The sequence below is a fragment of the Camelus bactrianus genome, chromosome X, assembly GCF_048773025.1.
Source record: "Camelus bactrianus isolate YW-2024 breed Bactrian camel chromosome X, ASM4877302v1, whole genome shotgun sequence".
NCBI lineage: Eukaryota > Metazoa > Chordata > Mammalia > Artiodactyla > Camelidae > Camelus > Camelus bactrianus.
Genome location: NC_133575.1, coordinates 53,569,061 through 53,589,260, shown reverse-complemented (window position 1 = coordinate 53,589,260; position 20,200 = coordinate 53,569,061). Strand labels below are relative to the sequence as shown.

The following is a 20,200-nucleotide window of genomic DNA, read 5'->3' as shown; positions in this document are numbered from 1 at the left end:
AAACCCAAGCTCTTCCAAAGCCCTCCACCCCAGGCCCTCTCCAGTGTCCTCCCCAGCAGGGGCACCCTCCACCCTAGACCGCACAGGGCAATCTCCCCGAGTCCCCACCCACAAGCCTCCAGGCCTACGCCCGACTGCTCCTGCCACCTGAGCCACCCTCTTGATTCCTTCTCCTGGCTGACTCTTACTCTGTCCTCAGAACTGAATGCAGAGCCCATTTCTTCCAGGAAGTCCTCTCTGATAATGTCCTTTAGGTCTTGGCTGGGCTCCCTCTACAGCAGCACTGCATGGTGACCCACTGGGTGTTTGCCCACTCCTTTGAGACCACGACCTTTTGGGGGCCACGTGGGAAGGAGTGAGAGATTACAAGACGGGTGGGGGATGCAAAAATCAAAAATCACAGCCCAAGTCCCAAATTCAAGGATTCTTTCTCAGAAAAAGGAATAAAGTATTTCACACGTGTGCAATTTGGCTACTGTTTTTGTGGCTTGTGGACAGCAAGAGCTTGGTGTTCTAGTCCAAAACCCAGGTTACATTCAAAGAAATGTATATATTCATATCCAAAGGAAACCAGAGCTGCTCAACAACAGTTTGCATTTAGAATTGAAAGAAACTTTGATAAAGGCAATCCCTCTCTCTCTCTTCTTTCTTTTCTGGCATCATATAATTTTAGAAGTATTTGTGTGACTAAGAGATGGCTACAGCCCGTGATCCTGCACTGGAGTGTTTGGGGCTGAGGAAGCCCAGATTACATTCACTGTGTAAATGCAATCCGACCAAAACATTGACAGGCGCCCTGGTGGTGGAGCTGATGTTCCAAAGCAGGCAACCATATGCTGTAAGAGAACTCGAAATAGAAAGGAAGAAATCCAATATTCTGTACTCAATTCCTTTCGCTATATGGGCCATTAACTGATAGTATATCTTGACTAATGAAACCCAAAAATAAATTGTCAACGTCGATTTTCTTCATCTGACTGTTTTATGCTAAATTTGGATATCAAACCCTCACTCCATACGGAAAGCTCAGGCCTATGCTGCAGCACAGTTACATCCCGCGGAAGTCTACCAAGGGAGAACTGGAGAGTTTCCCTTCAGAAGCTGCTAAGTCTGGTTTTGCACCTGTACGTCATTTGCAACCACGTCATCGTCAAAGGAGTAAGACCTTACATCTGTGGGGCGAAAAGCACTGCGGTGCTTCCGAACCATCAAACAACACTGAGCTTTGCGAAAGTGTCCTGAGGCACTTAAATCGTACTTTTTCTGAAAGGCCCCAAATCTGACCCACTTCACCATTCCAGGTACAACAGGGAGGTACCGGAATTAGTAGAGAAAACACGCCCTTGAAGTCTGACAAGGCCCTGCTTGAATCCTGCTACAGCATTTACTAGCCGCTAAACGGACCAATTCCTTACCCCCTCTGAGAAGGCTTCCCAATCCGCAAAAGGTGGCTGCCACTGCCCACCTGGGAGACATGGCTGTGAATGCAACACGCAAGTAGGGTGGCCGACTGGTACCTGACACGGGGCCTGGCTGGTTTCCCTCCACTGCCCTTCTCCCTCTTTAAACTTACACCGTTCCCCCTGGTAAGGGTCAAGCCCCCGGAACAGACTGCCCGATTCTTCTGTGTATCCCTGGATACATGCCTTACCCTTAGGAGGCCAGAAAAACAACTGCCTCCTCCCCAGTCACTATCAATGTTCTTAAGAATCTGGGTTTTTTTAACTCTATTTTGCAGGGAGTCTATTCCAGAACTATCCAAGCACCAACTCCGGGTTGGCTCCCCTCCCAGCTCCATCCTTTCTCACCTCAGATCCTCTGTCTGATTGCCTTCTGTTCATGTGAAATCGAGTCCTGTAGTGTGGGGACTCCCTAGGCCTCCCTCCCTCTCTCACAGGTGAGTGTGACTACATTCTCCCCACTCCCCAATCCAACTCCAGCTTCTGAGGAGTCTACCCACCCGGACCCTGCAGACTCTGCATCTTCCCAAGACACACACGTGGCCACGACCCTCCCTTCAGATTTCTTCCTGGCTGGCCCTGCCCACGCCCCGGGCCCTTAAGGATAAATGGCATTACTCTGAAAATCACAAACGCTGCTGACTGACATACCAAAGCTGCATGGTCTGGGCTTTCCTCCAACCCAGGCATAGCCCTGCCCCCACTCAGCCTCAGTCTGCACCTCTGGAGATGAGCTCATCCACATGCAAGGTTGTGAACACCAGCTAAGAATGATGACTCCCAACGTGTATCTCTAATCCGGCTCCTTCACCTGAGCCCCAGGCTCATAGACCCGAGTGCCTCTTTGAAGTCCTAACTTGGATGACAAATGGCATCTTAAAAATGCCTCATGTCCAATATTTACTCTGGAATTCGATTCCTGGCAGGTACCTCCCAGACTCCCCATTTTAGTAACAGCCCCAGCCCCCACCTAGTTGTTTGAAGTCACATTCAATTTCCCCTGTTCCCTCCCCCAAGCCCTGCCCTGGAATCAGTCCTGTTATTTCCGTCGCTAAGCCCATCTCAAGTCTGGTTCTGCAGGGACCATGGCCCTAACCCCACAAGCTCACAGCATGGTGTACTGAGTCACAGTCCTCTGAAGGGTGCTCCCCGGAGGGGGAGGCATCTCCTGGCATGGGTCACCTCTGAAGGCACAGGATTCTCACAAAGGAGGCCCAGGAGAAGGGACCCAAGGTTCTCCCATGGCCTGAGCTTTGAAGGACCCGTGGTCTGGGGGATCTCCTAATTAGTCACACTTGCCAGTGAGCAGATGAGCATGGAGGAATCCAGGCAAGGCTGTTCTCACTCTGACCCCTGGGCTCTCGGGAGCCACGGGAAAGGCCTGTGTCCAGGGCACAGCCCGGCTATCACAGATCCCAGCCTGCATTTGCCAACCCGGACAGCCTAGGCTCCTTCTACTTGTGACACTTACTTCTGTTCTGTTCCCCCCCAGAATGTGATGGACTCATTCAGAATGTCTGGCCTGTCTCAAGCGAGACCAAGTCAGTGAAGGATGAAGTGTCCACATTTGGACCAGAGCATGAAAGGGGAAACAAGGCCTCATGATCAGCATGACGGTGGTGGCCAAACCCTTCCCTCGGGTGAGATGAAGCAGGGTGGGGGTGAGAATCCAAGGTCCTAGGTCGGCCAAAGCATCTTCCTTCACGGCTGACTGGGGTGTTGGAAACTCACTAGCGCAAACTAAAGACACAGCCGTCAGTGGTGGACGTCAGCGGCAACAGACACAGAGTCAGGTATTTACTGCCAACATGGGTTAAAAGTAAAGGCCGGTGTAGGGAGGCCTGCACAGCTGCTGAGGCAAACCACAGACCCGGCTCTGAATGCCCACTGGCTGAAGCAGAGAGGAAGCTACGGTCCCCTTTAGCAGTCCCTGTGTCCACTATTTAGGAGCCAGGTGAGCCAGCTATTTAGGAGAAGGCAATTTTGTCCTGATACTCAGAAAAACCAGCCTCGTAAAGGGAACAAGAGTGGCATGGGTTTTAGACCCGCTTCTGCCCCTTTATGAAAGCAAAGTAAAGTAAATGGCACGGGGAAGTTGAATGCAAAAATGAATAAATAAATAAATAACAAAATGGTGACTGCTTCCTCCAACAGCGTACCCTGCTGCTGCTCACCCCAGAGCCTGCCACTTCCTCACCAGTGACCGCCGGCAAGGAAGCGCCGTCACGCACGTCACACAGTGACAGCCAGGAACCGAGTGCCTATCACGTTTGTGTAAAAGCAGAAATCGAGCAAGATACTGCAGACTTTGACTTTACGAGTTTAAATACTCCATGAAAAGGATCTCACAGCAGCCGCCTAAATCAATTCGCATCTCACTTCTTCAAAACAATCAAACAAATTTAATAAGGGCGCATTTGTCACCAAATATAAGGAAGACCAAACAGGTTCCTCAAAGTAAGGATTTTAACAGGTATCAAACACCAGTGGATGATGTGTTAACAAAGCAAATATTCCAAAAAATTAGAAAATAAAAAGATGACTAGGATAATCCACGGATCAAGGCAGCTGTTAAGTTTTTGCTTTTTAAAGCGATGGAGACAGCACGGAGGGCGATCTGGCTATTTCCAGTGCAGGGTGTGCACAGCCCACCTTTTCAGACGCAACAACATGCTCACAGGGCACTACAAGAGTAAAAGGAATAAAGAAAAGGGAAAAGAGGAACAAGAGAAAATTAGAAATACGTAAGAACAAAAATGACTTTGACAGCATGTACAAGAATTTACGTGAGTGTGTGAGGCCAGGGACGCGGGGACGGTGAGACCCACCCTCACCTCCTGCTCCAGGGAAGGCAGGGGCCTGAGGGGAGCGGCGCTGCCGGGGGACCCCAACGTGGTCAGCGCCCCTAACCAAAACTCCACCTACATGCGTCTAGGCAGTTTTTGAGCCACAAACTGTGGTCGCATTTCAGTCTGGACAGTTTTACTCACTCCCAACAAGAGTAGCAGGAGAGAATTAGGCTCTGCTCCTGCACCAAAGCATTGTTTTAAAAATTAATGACTGTGGAATAGTAAAAGCAACAATGGAGTAAAAGTGACTGGAGGAGAACGTGCTTGACCCGAGCTCACTGGCCGCGTTATCTCACTGACGTTCAGATGCTGGATGAGCCCTTATGGTACCAAAACAGACAGACCCACCAGGAGGGAGGTTTAATTCGCTGCTGTATTTTGATGCTGAGAGCCATGCCTGATACACGAGGTACTGGGTAAACAATAGCGACAGTGTCAACCTCTATGGGCTAAGCACACATCCAGCTACTCCGCCAAATCCCAAGGGCAGACTTCAAAAGGCAAAAGCAAGCTGGCATTCTCTGGTGGGTCTGCAGACTCAGAGCCAAGCAGTTGCTGAGCAAAAATGTCACAGTGCTATGACAAATGAGGAGGCACTAGCCAGGGGGCTGGGGCAGGGCCCCAGGCTTCCACTGCTCACCCACCAGTCTGTCCAGGGTGAGAAGGTGGTCCCTGCTTACGTTGCACTGATGCACCTACCTTGACTAACACGTGGGACCTCAGCAGGAGGTGACAGGTGAGGTGAACAGAGCCAGCCTCGTTGTAGTACGGTGCTGGCAGCTGTGCCCTCAGCAGTGCCCAGGCTCCTAAACCTGCCACCTCATCTCCAAGGAGCAGAAGGGGAGCACGGGCGTGTAGATCACAGGGCCCTGTGAGGACAAGTACAGATCATGGCCACGACATGACTTGCCCCTTCCTTAAGCCATAGAGGCATGTCCGGGGAGGAACTGAAAATTCATCGAGAGCCCGCCAGGCACCACACGCAGGTGGGACTCGGGTCCCCTGTGCCTCTCACTCACAGGGCTGCTCTGGAGTTTCTGTTTATCAATTCTCTGGCATCTTCTTCTCCAACTTACCAACAAGCAGAAAGTAGGATCTGATCTTAGGGAAGTTCAAGAATCACAGAGCACCGCCTCCACAGTGGGCCCAGCAGCACGTACCAGGTCCTCCGACCGTCACCTGTGGGACCGCCATGAACGCTCTCCAGACTCAAGGCCCGAGGCCGTAGGCCGGGGGGACACAGCTTCCCTCACTCTCCCCAGCAAAGGGGGACCACCTCTCGGCAAAGGCATCTCACCCTCTTCTGCCCGAGGGATAGCACGATACACGGGGAAAAAGAGCAGAAGTTGGGGGGTTAGGCAGCCCAGAAGAGCTCGTCTGCACTTCCGAGGCAAAGTGGGGCCGTTGACTTAATCACAGGGACAAAGTGAGAATGAAACTTTCCCTGCTCTGTCCCAAACTCCGTGATATGCCTTTCCCTGCGTAAGGAGTTCATTCGGAAGTCCCTGGCGGTGTTTCTGATGCCCTAACTTGGCATGGTGGCTGTCGGGCAGGAAGAGAGGGCCTGAGCCGTGCAGGTGCTGGGCCTGGGAGGCAGGAGACACCGGCTCCACCCCCAGCTCAACCAGCGCCTCGTTCTGCATCTCGGGATTCAGCATCTCATCTATAAGCAAAGGGATGAGACTGTCCCAGGAGAGGCTTCCCAACAGAAATGAAATGAGAGCCATGTAAAGAAAGTTTCCCAGTTGCCACATTTAAAACGGTAAACAAAGAAACAAACAAAAAACAAATACTAGAAACTGATTTTAAGAACAGATCTTACTTAATCTACTGTATGTAAAATACTATCATTTTGACATGTAATCAATATAGAAAGTAACAAGATAGTTTACATTCTTTTTACTAGACAAGTCCCAGCATCTGATGTGCATTTGACCTACAGCACATCTCAGCTCAGAGCAGCCTCCTTCCCAGCGCTCCTAGCGTCAGTGGCTGTGGCTACTCTATTGGACAGCAACTCCAGGGATCCCACCAGGGGTCCTGGCTGAAAAGCTGGAGTAACTGTCCACACTAACCCTAAAAGGATCTCTCTGAAACAAAGGCGGATTCACTTTTAAAGGTCCGTAAACCGGCGGGCTGCACCTCCCTCCCCGCTTGGCTACAAGACAGCCCTCTTCCTTGCTGATCCCTTTCTGGATGTAGGGAAGCAACCCGGCACACAGCCAGGGCGGACGGGCCTCCAGGTAGACTTACCTGCTGTCTGTGTCCAGTCCCATGAAGTCCTCCTTCTCAAACAGGACGCAGAGGAGGGGGATCTTGTCCCCAGACTTGTTGGGGGCCCCACCCAGCCACTTGGACTTGAGCAAGATGAAGAGTGACTCAGTGAAGTCCTCGATCCTCTTCTCCACCACCCTGCAGTCCTCGTAGATTGAAGGCCACGTCGGTGCACGGCTGCTCGGCTACCTCCCCATGCAGCACAAAGACAAAGAGCTGAGAGTCATTAAGCCGTGGTGCCATACAGCTCCTCTGCACGTGGAGCTTCTCGAAGGTCTTGGCCGAGAGGCAGTCGGTAATGGTGAAAAGGCCCACGACCTTGCGGTGGGTCTGGAAGTCGCTCCACCCATTCTCGGGCGCATAGTGGTGCCTGTAGTGGATACAGAGTGCCCACTGGGAGCCGCACGGGCTGATCTGGCTCACCAAGGAGATTCGCTTATAGATGCAAAAGAAATTCTCCTCTGAGATGATCCCCATGGGTTGGACCACCACGGGGAGAGTCTCGTAGTCCTAAGGACACTGCACGTAGTCAGGGATGCTCATGTTGCAGGCCCTGCCGAGAGGGGAGAGGAGATCGAGGTACATACTGTGCTGTGTGCTGCGGACCCCTCTGGGTTGCGGTGACCTGGTGTGTACCAGCCAGAAGGCAAGGGAATCCCAAGCAAAGCCGGGGGTACAGTTTGTCCTCAGAGTCTGCACATGGCTAACATAGCTCGGATCACATTACCCAGCTTTTGGTCTAGGCTTCCTGCCCCTGCAGAGAAGGGTCATTTCTTGTTTTCTGTTTCCAAGCACCTAGCCAGAACCTGATGCAAAGTCAGTGCTCAAAACTGCTGAATAAAGAAATGAACAAAGGAACTGCTTTCCCCACCCCCCCTTCAGCAGAATATAAAGAAAAGAACCACAGTGGGATCAAAAGATCTGGATTTCAACTCCAATTTATTTGAACTCCTAAGCTGCAGTATAATGGATAAGAAAACTTGCCTTGTGGAGGACGGTACAGTTCAGTGGTAGAGCACGTGCTTAGCATGTACGAGGTCATGGGTTCAATCCTCAGTACCTCATTTTAAAAAATGAAACAAATAAATAAACCTAATTACCCTCCTCAAAAAAATTTTTTTATTCAAAATCAAAAAACACCTTGCATTTGGCACAACATTGTAAACTTGAGTATACTTAAATTAAAAAAAAAAAATCCTTGCCTTACAAGACTATATCTGAATTATGCAAGTTTGCAAATGTAAAATGCCTAGGGTACCACCTGCATAAAAAGGGGGGACTGTACAAATTTACTATCGCTCCTTTATGAGCTATATTTCCTTTGGGGGGGTTATAACTTCTCAGATCTAATTTTATCAGATTAAAAAAAGAAAACATTACCTGATTCTCAGTACTGCTGAAGAATCAGATAACCCTATGGAAGCATCTGACCCACAGAGGTTACTCAATAAATGTTTCTTGAATGAATGAATAAACAAGCAAAGTGAATGCTGCTCCCTGCCACAGACCATCATAATGGTACTGCCTGGAAATCCCAAGCCCAAGTTCCACCCGACTCTACACTAACCATGTGGGTGACCTGGACAGGCCTGTGTGCTTCTCTAAGCCCCAGTTTAATCATGAATCTAAATGAGGGCAATAACACAAACCTCAAAGTGTTAGTGAGTCAGTAATGAATTGTACCCCAACTTTGCAAGATGGAACCATTAAGGAAAATTGGGCAAAGAGTCCATAGGCCCTCTCCATATTATCTCTTACAACTACATGGGAATCTACATTACATCTCAAAATAAAAATTTCTAATTATTTAAAGAGGCTATTGAGATTAAATGAGCTCACTGTCTCAAATAAGGAACACACAGTACAAATAGGACAATGCCCAGCCCATGAGATACACTCAGTTAACATTCCCACTGAACCCACTGGTCCTTCCAACTTCAGAGCACGAGGATGGGTCCTCCTGGCTAGAGGCCACTGCACCTGAAGCTAACAAAACTAATGGTCCCAACTTCTAAGAGCCCCTGTCACCACCCAAGTCTAATTTTGTATTTGTAATTTTTTTCTTTTTATTAAGTAGAAACCCCCAATTGCATAGCCTTCAGGTCACCAAAACCTGACCACAGAGATCATGATGGCAGCCCTTCTTGGTGAAACAATAAAATGAAAAGCCATTTCCACAAGACCTCTGTGTAAATCTACTAGGGAACTTCATCCTGGACTGAGAGGAAGAGGACTGGGGAGGAGGGGGCAATCTAGGGCACACAGACCCATGGGCCACCTGTCCCACGATGGACTTTAGACTCAACCCTCACTCTCTAGGAACTTCAAAATGCAAACAGACAGACTACTATGGACAAGATTTTTTTTTTTTTAAAGAAATCCCTGACTCCCTAGCAGGTCTTGTTTCTACCGAGACACAAATGGCTTATGTGTATAATGTTTCACAAAAGCCCTAAAATATTATCACCCCAACTTGACACATTAAGAAACTGAGGGAGAGAGGTTTATCACATTGTACAAGGTTAGAGAGAGGCCACGTCAGACACCGTATTTAAACCCAAGCACCTGCTCCAGTGCTCACACTAGAAAGTGTGACATACTGCCCCTTTCCTGCCCTCTCCCTGCAGGAAATCTCTGAAGAGTCTTTTCTGTGCCACCTGGAATCACAATCACATCAATTTTCCACAAAGTGCTATGTCACTCCTTGGAGGACGCATCAAAATCTAAAGGTTTGGGATGGGAGGAGAGATTTGCATTTTCTGTTTCTCAAAGGAAACATGGCTTTAAAAGAAACTGAAAAGCACTTATCTAGTCTAAGCCCTCATTGTGCAGAGAAGGAAACGGAGGCTCAGAAGAGATGAGGAAAGGGCCTTATTAACAAATATTGCCTCAGTGCAGCACCAAGCCAGGCCTGGGCACTTCTGGGGGAGGATCTGGAAGGCCCAGGAGAATGCGTGTTAGAAAAAGGAAAGAGAAGAAGCATACAAGGCCCTGTCTCTACACCACCATACCATGAATTTCCACCAAATTACCCAGTATGGGTGCAGCCAAAATTAAGGTGGGCTAAACAGGTTATAGAAATCTGGAAGTCTCAACCATAGTGGAAATTCCAACATTTACTGTGCTTTTTTCCCCAGTTCAAGCATCAGCTCAGTGGGCGCTGTGTACCAGGGACTACATGAGACCTGAAATACTCCCAAATACAGATCTCTATTACCACGTTTGCAAACCACATAAAGGCCCACCAGAAGAAAAGTGCCCACATATAAGATGGAATTACTGAAACTGAAAGCAGCCAACCAGCATATATTACTATGAAAAACGCTGCTGCTAGGAATGGACTCATGGACATAGAAAGCAAACTGTGGTTAGCAGGCAGGAAAGGGGGGATTAACAGATACAAATTAATAAATATAAAATAAATGACAAGGACCTACTATATAGCACAGGGAACTATATTCAATTTCTTGTAATGAGTTGTACTAAAAACAATCTAAAACATATGTATATACATATGCATATGTTTATAACTGAATCTCTGCTGTACACCTGAAACTAACATTGTAAATTGACTACACTTCAATAAAAAATAATTTAAAAAAATAAGTAAAAATAAAAGCAAAGCCATTAAGAAAAAATAAAAGAACACTGTAATCCCCTTAGCTGTAGGTGGTGGAGAATTCTGGTTGCAAGCACCAAGTCCACTGGATCACTCCAGCACTGACTGTCACTCTTTCTGACCATCAGAGAGTCACTTGGCTTCACTGAGGTTACTTTTCTCTTCTGTGAAAGTCTACAGTTGCAACTAACGATGTATAGAATCTCATCATTCACAAGCCCAAAAATTAGTGAGGACATCCTATGGGCCAGGCTCTGGACAGATGAAAAGATAGGGTCCCAGATATATGCATGGGTAGAAGAAGTTTATGCCATAAAGATATTAATTCTTCCTGTTTTGATAGACAGATTCAATGCAATTCTGATTAGAATTCCTACCAGATTTTTCATGGAATGTAACAAGTTAATTTATGGTCAGGAATAGCCAAGAAACTTGTTTAGAACCACCACTGGAGAGGGGTGGATAGGTCATTCATTTCCACTGTTCTTTCTGAAGTGATGAAAACGTTCTGGAATAATAATGGTTGCACAACTGTGAATATGCTAAAAGCTGCTGAATTGTACCATTTAGATGGATGGACTTCATGGTGTGTGAACAATATCACAATAAAGCTGTTACATGAAAAAATATTTCTTGACAATTATTTTCCCCTCTATACAACTAGTCTGCCCCACAATTTAAGAAAAACAAAAAACCAAAACAAACCAAACTGTGCCAGGAACTCTTTAGGACTGCAATGTCCCTAGGTCTCCAACGCCTCTGGTGGTTCTGTTCCTGTTAACACACACTAGCTGGGCTGGGCTAGTTAGGGACTGTGACTATCTTTTTAAAATCGAGGGTCACACGTTTCACCCTGGGAGAGGGAAGGAAGGAGGATGTCAATGCCTCATGCCTTCAGCTCATTTTTAACTGAACCAAGCCCTGCTTTCAGCACTGTAATCCCTCTCACTATAAAAACATGTGACATCAACAAGCACCGCCATCACAACACCTGAAAGTGTTCAAGGTACTTACCTAGGGCAGAAACACTGAGGGAGGAGACGGAAGCTCGCTCAGCACTGGCGCTCCCTATTCTCGACTCCCCCAGGAGAAGCTGGGCTTTACAGCCAGAGGCTCTCAGCCCGGGGAGCAGTGCCCACGCCGCTGAGCTGGTCCTCAGGGAGCGGGAAAGGGAGAGGAGGGCAGCCCCGGGGTCGCGGGGCAGGGAAAGCGGGGTTGGGGGTGGTGACGCGGGCTGCAGCCCCGCTCGGAGGCCAGCCCCAGCCCCAGCCGCCCGCCCCCGTCTGGGTCGGCAGACCCAGCCCGCCCAGGGACGGGGACGGGTCGGCGGCCGAGGAGAGGAAGCCCGGGAGGAGAGGACTCGCGGGCGGGAGAGGGGAAGGGGACGCCAGCCGCGGACTGAGGGGAGCCTGGCTGGGGCGAGAGGCGGCAGGTGCACACCTGGCCCTGGACAGCTGTGGCCGGGGCGCCGGGCAGGTGGCGCGGGCAGAGGGGCCTGGCCCGAGCCCCTCAGCTGAACACACGCTGACTCGAGCCCTCACGGGCTGTGACAGGCGGACTGCCCTCCCGCAGCCGCCTGACCCCTTTCCCGGGAGCCCCCACCTTGCACTTCCACAGCCAGAGGCCCCGGCCCCGGATCGGAGCTGGAGCTTCCAACCCGCGGTCCAGCTGGCACCGACTGCGCATGCGTAGGAGGGCCATTGATCCTCTCTGGGTTCTGCCAGAGAAGCTGTGGCAGCGAGGGAGGGAGAAGATGGGAGGAGGAGGAGAGGAGGGGAAAAGTGGAGGGAGACAGATGGACAGGAGGAGCAGAGAGAAGGGAGGGATCTGGAGAGGGGAGGGGAGTAGCGGAGATGGAGAGAAAAAGCTTTACCTCTGGGGGCACCCCGAAGGAGGCAAGCAGTCCTGCCTCTGTACCCTTCTCTAACCCTTCAAGGCCCGCAGCTCAAGTTTTACCTCCCTGGTCCAGCCCTCCAGCTGATGACTCTGCACAACCCCTACGGTGGTCATACCCGTTGCCCCCACGCGGAGCTTGGTTTCCTGTTGCTCTGGGAACCAAGCACCCGCAGGTGTTGTCGCTCAGAACTACCTTGGGAAGAGTACATATTCCCCTTTTACACGCTGGGAAACAGGCAGGCACGATCTCTGCCTTAGCTCCACTGTCCCAGGTGTTGGGCTGGCGGGGAGCGGGAGGTACAAGATCAGAGCCCCAGACAGAGCAGACTGCCTGAGTGTTGGTGCATAGTCCCCATCCCTCCTGGGTAAACCACACCCCACCCTAGTGGAACAGTCAAGGGCTCACAGAAGGTCCCTGGGTGTGGGAGAGCTGTCCTCAGTTCCAGTGCCCAGCTTGCTAGGTAGATAGGAGAGTTACCGAGTCCAAATTCATTCTCCTCAGTGCAGGACAGGCCAATAAGTTGGGAGACCAGGTGTTGGGGCATGGAATAGCAAGTTTCTGTAGACCTAGACGGCAAACTAATGTCCTGGAAAACCATCTCCCCAAGTCAGAATTCAGGCTCCTTTCCTACGTGCTTGGCTGTTGCAAACTTCTTGGTGTAGGAATTCTTTGTTGTTAGAATCCTTTGTTCTTGCAGCTATCTGCCTGGGTCAAATCTCTGTAAACCTCCAACAAAACAAACGTTCTTTTCTATTCTGCAACTTGTTATCTTTTTATGAATGAAAAAGTGTTAAATATCCTTAAAGGTCAGAGCCTTCAGAATAGGCTCTCCTGTATATTTCAGGCTGTAGGCAACATTGTTTTACAAGCAAGATGAAGCCTAGGAGGCAGAGCACAGAGTTAAAGTCAAAGGAACAGATCTAATATGGAGTCAGATTTGTTCTTTTCTATTACCGGGCCAGAAGCCACTTGGGGATTTAAATCCCTTTAAGTTAAAAATAACTAAAACTTTACAGGAATTTACATACATAGGTGGGAATGTGCATACATATCTGGAAAAGCACACAAAGGATAGTAAACAGTGGCATCTCCAGGGAGGGCTGAAAGAACAGAGGATGAGGGAAAACTTCTTTCAATTGTGTACTTTTGTGCTCTGTTTGAAATTTTTTTTAACCATATGCATGTATTTCTTTTTCAGTTAAAAAAAATGTGTAATGGAGCAAAGGAGTAACCAGCTCAGCAAATACAGCAGCCATGGAATCACTGAGTTATCACTTTTGATTTAAGCCAGGAAGCATTTATTGACTCTCTCCTATGTGCCCAGTGCTGTTTTAAGACTTCTTTTATTATTAGTATTATTAATTATTATAATTATAATTATTATTATTATATTATTATTTTATGAAATAATAACATGCTGTCCCTCACCCCTGCCCATGGCTGGTGGAAAACCAACTGAGTTTTTATTGAGTTGTTTTCCAAGGAGTAGAGATGAGTTATAAACAGAACACATCTTCAGGGCAAAACAGTCGGAGTGGTTTTCCAGCAGGCCAGAGAGCTATGAAGGGTTTTCAATAGAGGCGCCCAGAGGCTGAGAGAGAAAGCCTCAAGAACCCTACAAAAAGCTGCCCAAAATGCCTTCTCCATGGCACTACTGAAATAGGAAAGAACAAATCTGACTCCATATTAGATCTGTTCCTTTGACTTTAACAAAGCCAAGTTAATACGCTCCGGTCTTTTCATGGGTTATGATGTCACAGAGGAGACAGACAGGTCAACAAGGAACCACTCAGCCGTGATCAAGGAGCCGGGGAACGGGATGGGCGGCAAGACGTATGACGCAGCCGCAACTGTGCCCGTGCTTCTAGGCAGGTACCCAAAGTCACCTCGACAAGGTGTCAAACGCTTGTGCCCACGTCCTCATCACCTGACATGTATTAAAGAGAAATGGAAACCTATAAAAGGCCAATACCCATGGTGGGTACACCATCCAAAGAGCAAAGTCACAGTTTGACAACTGGCCATCTCGGTTCCCTGGGATTCATTCTTGGAGAACCTTAAAAACCACTTCTCTGTCCTCAAGAAGTGCTGCATATTTGTAAGTTTGGCTCAGGGATGGAGCACATTCAAGTGAACTTTAATGTCTGCACAGATTTGACTGTCTTTCTCCAGGTTCTCTTGGCCATTCTAAAGAGGCCTGAGCTAAGTCCATCATCCGTAAGATCAATTCCCTCCAGTGACAACTCATCGAGCCTGCAATTAAAAGCCAACTGAACAAGACTGTCCTCAGCTAAAAAGTTCACCCACCCTTCACTGCTTTCTTAATCTCCTCTCCTGGCTAATTACAACAGACTAACACCTCCCTCCACCAAGCTCCCCACCTATGGCAGTTTGTCTCCCCAAAGAGAAAGTAAGGTCCATAAAAGAGGAGACAACTCCATAGTCACCTCTGAATTCCTAGCATATAGTAATGTCAATAAATACAACTATGATTATGGCTTCTTTCCTTTAAAACCTTCCTGGTTATTTGAATGAGACCTTCGAAGAGAGGTGTTTGCCGTCCAGTATCTTGATCCACAAGACTCTGGAGGCCTTTTTCTGAATGGCTGTTCACTGATTCTTTCAAAACACAACTTCTCATTCCAGGAGTAGCTGTGCTTTTCTGCCAGGAGTATGTGGTCACTCTCATGCCAGAACAGCTTTAAACTGTATCCTTACTTTGGATTTGTTATTTTTCCCCTCTTCCAACAAAATTGAATTTCCTTAATTTCTTGCATTGAGTAATTTTTTTTCCTAGTTCACCCTTTAGTAAACCAGGCTTCTAGGGATGGGCTTGGCCTGAAATATGATCGGCCATCCAACTCCCAGTGTGAGAGGCGTGGGGCTCTATTCCTGCCCTCCTGTCAAGGCAACTGAAACTCAGTTAAGGAGCCAACCGGCACCCCAGGGCTTCTAAGGCTCGCTTATCTCCCAGAATCCCTGCTTTCTGATTTGCCTTGGCTTCTGAGGATTTCCCCTCATTTTCTTGACAATTAGCTGTCCAGCTTGAAAGATGAGGAAGGAAGGTTTTCTTTCTTAATCAGCATTTTAAGGAACTTCTGTAATGAAGGTTTTCAAGAGTTTCTAGAACCCTCCATTGCCGAGACAGAAAACATACTAGATATTTTCTAAATTTAGGAATCATGTGCATTTTTTCTTTGCCTTTGTTTTCTTAACTGCTAAGAGACATTTTTTAATTAAAAAAAAATAAGCCCCAAATAGGATAGAGCCTTGAAGGGGCATACAAAATTAAAGGGCAAAGACAGAAAAATGATAAATTCTCTAAAAAAGTAAATAAAATACATACACTATGGATCAGATCAGCAATTCTCAGTAACAGCTAATTGAAACATGACCATGAGGTAAATCTTCTCTCCTGTCAGGAGATGGCCAACAGAAAATAGAATTAAAACAACAAACTAAAATTCTAAATCTGGTGATGTATAGAAGGCTACCAGCTAAATGTGTCTTCTTCTGGAAAAGAGGGAGGCTCACCAGCTCTTTACTGTGGAGCCTGAGCCCAGGGGAGGGCGGTGAAGTGAGATCTGTAAGTACCCAATTAGCAAAGTGAGTGATGAATAAAGAGACGTGAGCTTTGATGACAGAGATGATACTACTATTCACTTGTCCTGTAAAGTATGCCTTCACGTTCAGGGATCAATACCTCGGAATCCTCAGGGATTGAGATTATAGGAAAATGCACAGCCTGGGCCCAGACATCCTCTGTGAGCTCGTGACACTGCACTTAGATATCTCAAGGGCACTTCCATCTCCATCTGCACAGAGCTGACTTGAAGGTGTTCCTCCCATAGCCGTCCTGCCCAGGGCCCCTGGTCTGGGGGCAAGGTCTCCTTGCCTCTCCCAGCTCAGGCCCATCACTCACAGATGTGCCTGGACCCCTCCTTCAGGGCCCAAATTTCCTCAGTACTGAGTCCCACCACCCACGCCTGTCCTATCACGTACTCACTGGCACTCACTCAGCACTGACTCTGTGCTGGGGACCACGCTGCACATTGTGCACATGTTATCTCACTGGATCTCCGCAGCAGTCCTGGGAAGTCGGTACATCACTGCTTTAATTGATTAGATAAATTGTTTCACTTCCTTGAGTGTGTCATCCAAAGTGACACGGCTACTGAGCCACAAACCTGGAACTGAAAACCACTTGAAAATTGAACACTGCTACACCTCGCAGCCACTCTACTCTGACTCACCACATCACCTCCTGCCGAGCCTTCTAAATGTTTCCAAGCATTCTACAAGACAAAATGGATCTATGAGAGCACCCCACTCCCCTACTTAAAATCTGTCAATGACGGTCCACTGCCCTTAGGAGAAAGCCCCACCGGGCCTGAGCACAGCCCAACGGCCGGGCATCAGCGTTCCTTGTGCGGCGGCGTCTCCTCACTCACCACGCAGCTCTAAACGTGCCTTGTCCAGGACAAGGATGCTGACTCCGTACAACCCGGGGCTCGTCGCACTCGAACAATGATCACATTCTTCACTGGTCACCCTCTTCATTGCTGACTCTCAGAAAAATGTTTTCTCAGGATGAATCAGTATCTTTTCCCTTACAACTTCCCGTCATTGATAATGAGCACCCCCCAAAAGAGAGAAGACCTAATTTTCAGTCTCTTTATCTGTAAAGTGAGAATTACAAGACAATATGTGTGGTTTTAAGAGAAATAATATACATGTGAGGCTGAGGGACAATTCCCAACATACAGTAAGCACTCAATATGTGCTTACTTAATATTAATAAGAATAGATTCCATTCCAGCAACCTTAAATCAATGTTTTATGGCTTTGTCCAACAGACTACTGACAAACTGTTGGACAAACCCCTTTGAGTAGATCAGCGCTAGCGTACTGGCATAGGTAAGCGCTGATTCCAGTTACATCTGCAGCCAACCAGCACTACGGGGCGGGGGCAGTTTGCTCAAACTCTTACATGTTGCTTGAGCATTTAGTTGTCATTGAATAAAGACATGTGTTCCTTAGTCAAAGCTCCTGAAACATAAATCTTCAAAGATTGATGCAAATTAGGTTTCAAGTACAACACTCTCACTAGAAATTATTTGAAAATGATAGTCTTAGCTCCTCTGAACATCAAAAGGGCATGTTCTTAATGTACCTGACTATATACACTGAAAGGATTGTTTAAAGAAATTAACATGAAGCCAACCTGAATAAGCTCTCAGTATCATCTGCACAAAGCCCCACCCAAGGGTCTCATTTTTCACTTCCACGTAGGTGTTCAGGTAGCTTAACTTGGTTCTTGGGTTCTTATAACAAGTGGGTGGGAAGAGTTGTGGATAGATTTATGTAGCAAGTATAAACCTAGGGTTTTTGCTGTGTAGGAATTCTAGAAATAAACAAATTGATATATAGACTGACCCTTAAGAAGCTCAGCCTTTCCATTTACAACAGCATTAAAAGTAAAATGAGAGATATATTTAACAATAATTTACAAGATTTGAACATTGAACATTTTGAAGTATCACCGAAATGAAATTTACAAGATTTACATATATGGAAGACATCCCAATTTCATGGAATGGTAGAAAATATTGTTAAAAATGTTAAGACTCCACAAAGTTATCTACTAATTCAGTGGAATCCCTATCAAAATTCCAGCTGACTTCTTTGGAAAAATTGAAAAACTGATCCCAAAATTCATATGGAAGTGCAAGGGGCCCAGGTCAGCCAAAACAATCTTGAAAAAGCAGAGCAAATTTGGAGGACTCACTTTAAAAGGGTACTAAAAAGCTATAGTACTCAAGTCAGTATGGTAATGGCATAAGTTTGGATAAATAAATCTATGAGACACAATAAAAACCCAGGGGGAAAAAACTTACATTTACAGTCAGTTTTTCACAAGAGTGCCAACAACACTCCACTGAAAGAATAGTCTATTCAACAAATGGTGCAGGGACACCTGGGTATCTGCAGGCAAAAGAATGAATCTGGAATCTGGACCCCCATATTTTATATAACAAATAAAATTTAATTCAAAATGGATCACAGACAGAAACATAAAAACAAACCTATAAACTTTCTAAAAGAAGACACAGTATAAATTTTTGTGGTCCTAGGATAGGCTTTGGTTTCCTAGATACAATACAAAGAGCACAAGTGACAGAAGATAAAAGCAGATAAACTGGACTGCATCAAAATTAAAACCTTTTTCTTACAAAGGACTTCATCAAGAAAGTGAAATGACAGGGGAAGGGGGTAGCTCAAGTGATAGAGTACGTGCTTGGCAAGAAAAATAAAATAAAGCAATACATCTAATTACCTCCCCTGTAAAGAAATTGTTTTAATGTTAAGAAAACTAAACTGAAAGGACAATCTGCAGAATAGGAGAAAAATTTTGCAAAGCATGTATCTAATAAGAGACTAGTATCCAGGATATATAACAAATGCTTACAACTGAACAATACAAAGAAAATTGGCCCAATTTTTAAATTTGCCAAGGATTTAAATAGATACACAAATGGCCAAAAAGCATATGAAAAGATGCTCAGCATCACTAGCCAAATCAAAATCAAAATGAGATCTCATTTTACACCCACTAGGATGGTTATAATCAAAACATGGACAAAAACAAGTGTCGTTCAGGAGGCAGAGAAACCTCATATATGGCCAGTGGAAAGGACAGTGGTGCAGCTTCTTTGGAGAAGTCTGGTGTTTCCTCAAAAGGTTAGAGTTATATGGCTCAGCATTTCCACTCCTACGTATAGAGTCATCCCTCAGTATCCTCGGGAGATTGGTTTCAGGAACCCCCCACCCTGGATACCATAATCCAAGGATGTTCGAGTCCCTTTACAATCAGCCATCTGGATCCATGAAGTGGAAACTACACATATGGCGGGCCAACTGTACACCCAACAGAATGAAAACATATTCTCACAAAAATTTGCACATCAATATTCATAGCAGTATCACTCAGAGTAGCCAAAAGTTACAAACAATATCCATCCATCAATGAATGGATAAAGAAAATTACCAAGAATACTCCCACAAAATTTTGGTCATTGAATCTTTGACAAAGGAGGTGAGAACATACAATGGAGTAAAGACAGCCTCTTCAGCAAATGCTGTAGGGAAAACTGGACAGCTGCATGTAAATCAATGAAGTTAGACTACTCCCTCACAGTATAGACAAAAATAAATTCAAAATGGCTTAGAGACTTAAACACGAATACAAGAGACTATAAACCTCTTAGAAGAAAACATAGGCAAAACATCTGACATATATCTCAGCAATGTTCTCCTAGAGCAGTCTACTCAAGCAATAGAAATACAAGCAAAAATATACAAGTGGGATCAATTAAACTTACAAGCTTTTGCACAGCAAAGGAAACAGTAAGCAAAACAAAAAGACAGCCTATGGAATGGGAGAAAATATTTGCAATAAATGAGGCTGACAAGGGCTTAATTCCCAGAATATGTAAACAGCTTTTACACTTAATAAGAAAGAAAAACAAACAATTCAATCCAAAAATGGGCAGAAGACCTAAACAAACTTTTCTCCAATGAAGACATACAAATGGCCAATAGGCACATGAAAAAATGCTCAATATCATTATCAGAGAAATGCAAATCAAAACTACAATCAAGTACCACCTCTCACCAGTCAGAATAGCCATCATCCAGAAGTTCACAAACAATCAATGCTGCAGAGGCTGTGGAGAATAGGGAACCCTCCTACACTGTGCTGGGAATGCAGTTTGGTGGAGCCATTGTGGTTAGCACTATACAGGTTCTTCAAAAGACAAAAAATTGACCTCCCATATGACCCAGCAATCCCACTCCTGGGCATATATCCAGAAGGAACCCTAATTCAAAAAGACACCTACACCCCAATGTTCAGAGCAGCACTATTTACAATAGCAAGACATGGAAACAACCTAAATTTCCACTGACAGATGAATGGATAAAGAGGTTGTAGTATATTTGTACAATAGACTACTATTCAGCCATAAAAAAATAATAAAATAATGCCATTTGCAGCAACATCAGTGGACCTGGAGAATGTCATTCTAAGTGAAGTAAGCCA

The 20,200-nt window shown here is 46.4% G+C and overlaps 1 protein-coding gene across 16 annotated transcripts in view; it reads right to left on the bottom strand.

Moving 5' to 3' along the window:
* The window catches only part of LOC141576231 (uncharacterized), a 166,607-nt gene that overhangs the window by 45,766 nt on the left and 100,641 nt on the right, over positions 1 to 20,200 (bottom strand). For 12 of the 16 annotated variants that reach the window (XR_012504558.1, XR_012504559.1, XR_012504557.1 and 9 more), the window contains one exon: positions 6,563 to 7,136. The exons of 2 other annotated variants lie outside the window; for them this stretch is intronic. The gene's annotated coding sequence lies outside the window, so the exon portion shown is untranslated. Of the gene's footprint in view, positions 1 to 3,911; positions 4,145 to 5,006; positions 5,179 to 6,562; positions 7,137 to 20,200 lie in introns of those variants that run through there. 2 more of the 16 variants (XM_074358961.1, XM_074358962.1) reach the window with 2 other exon arrangements.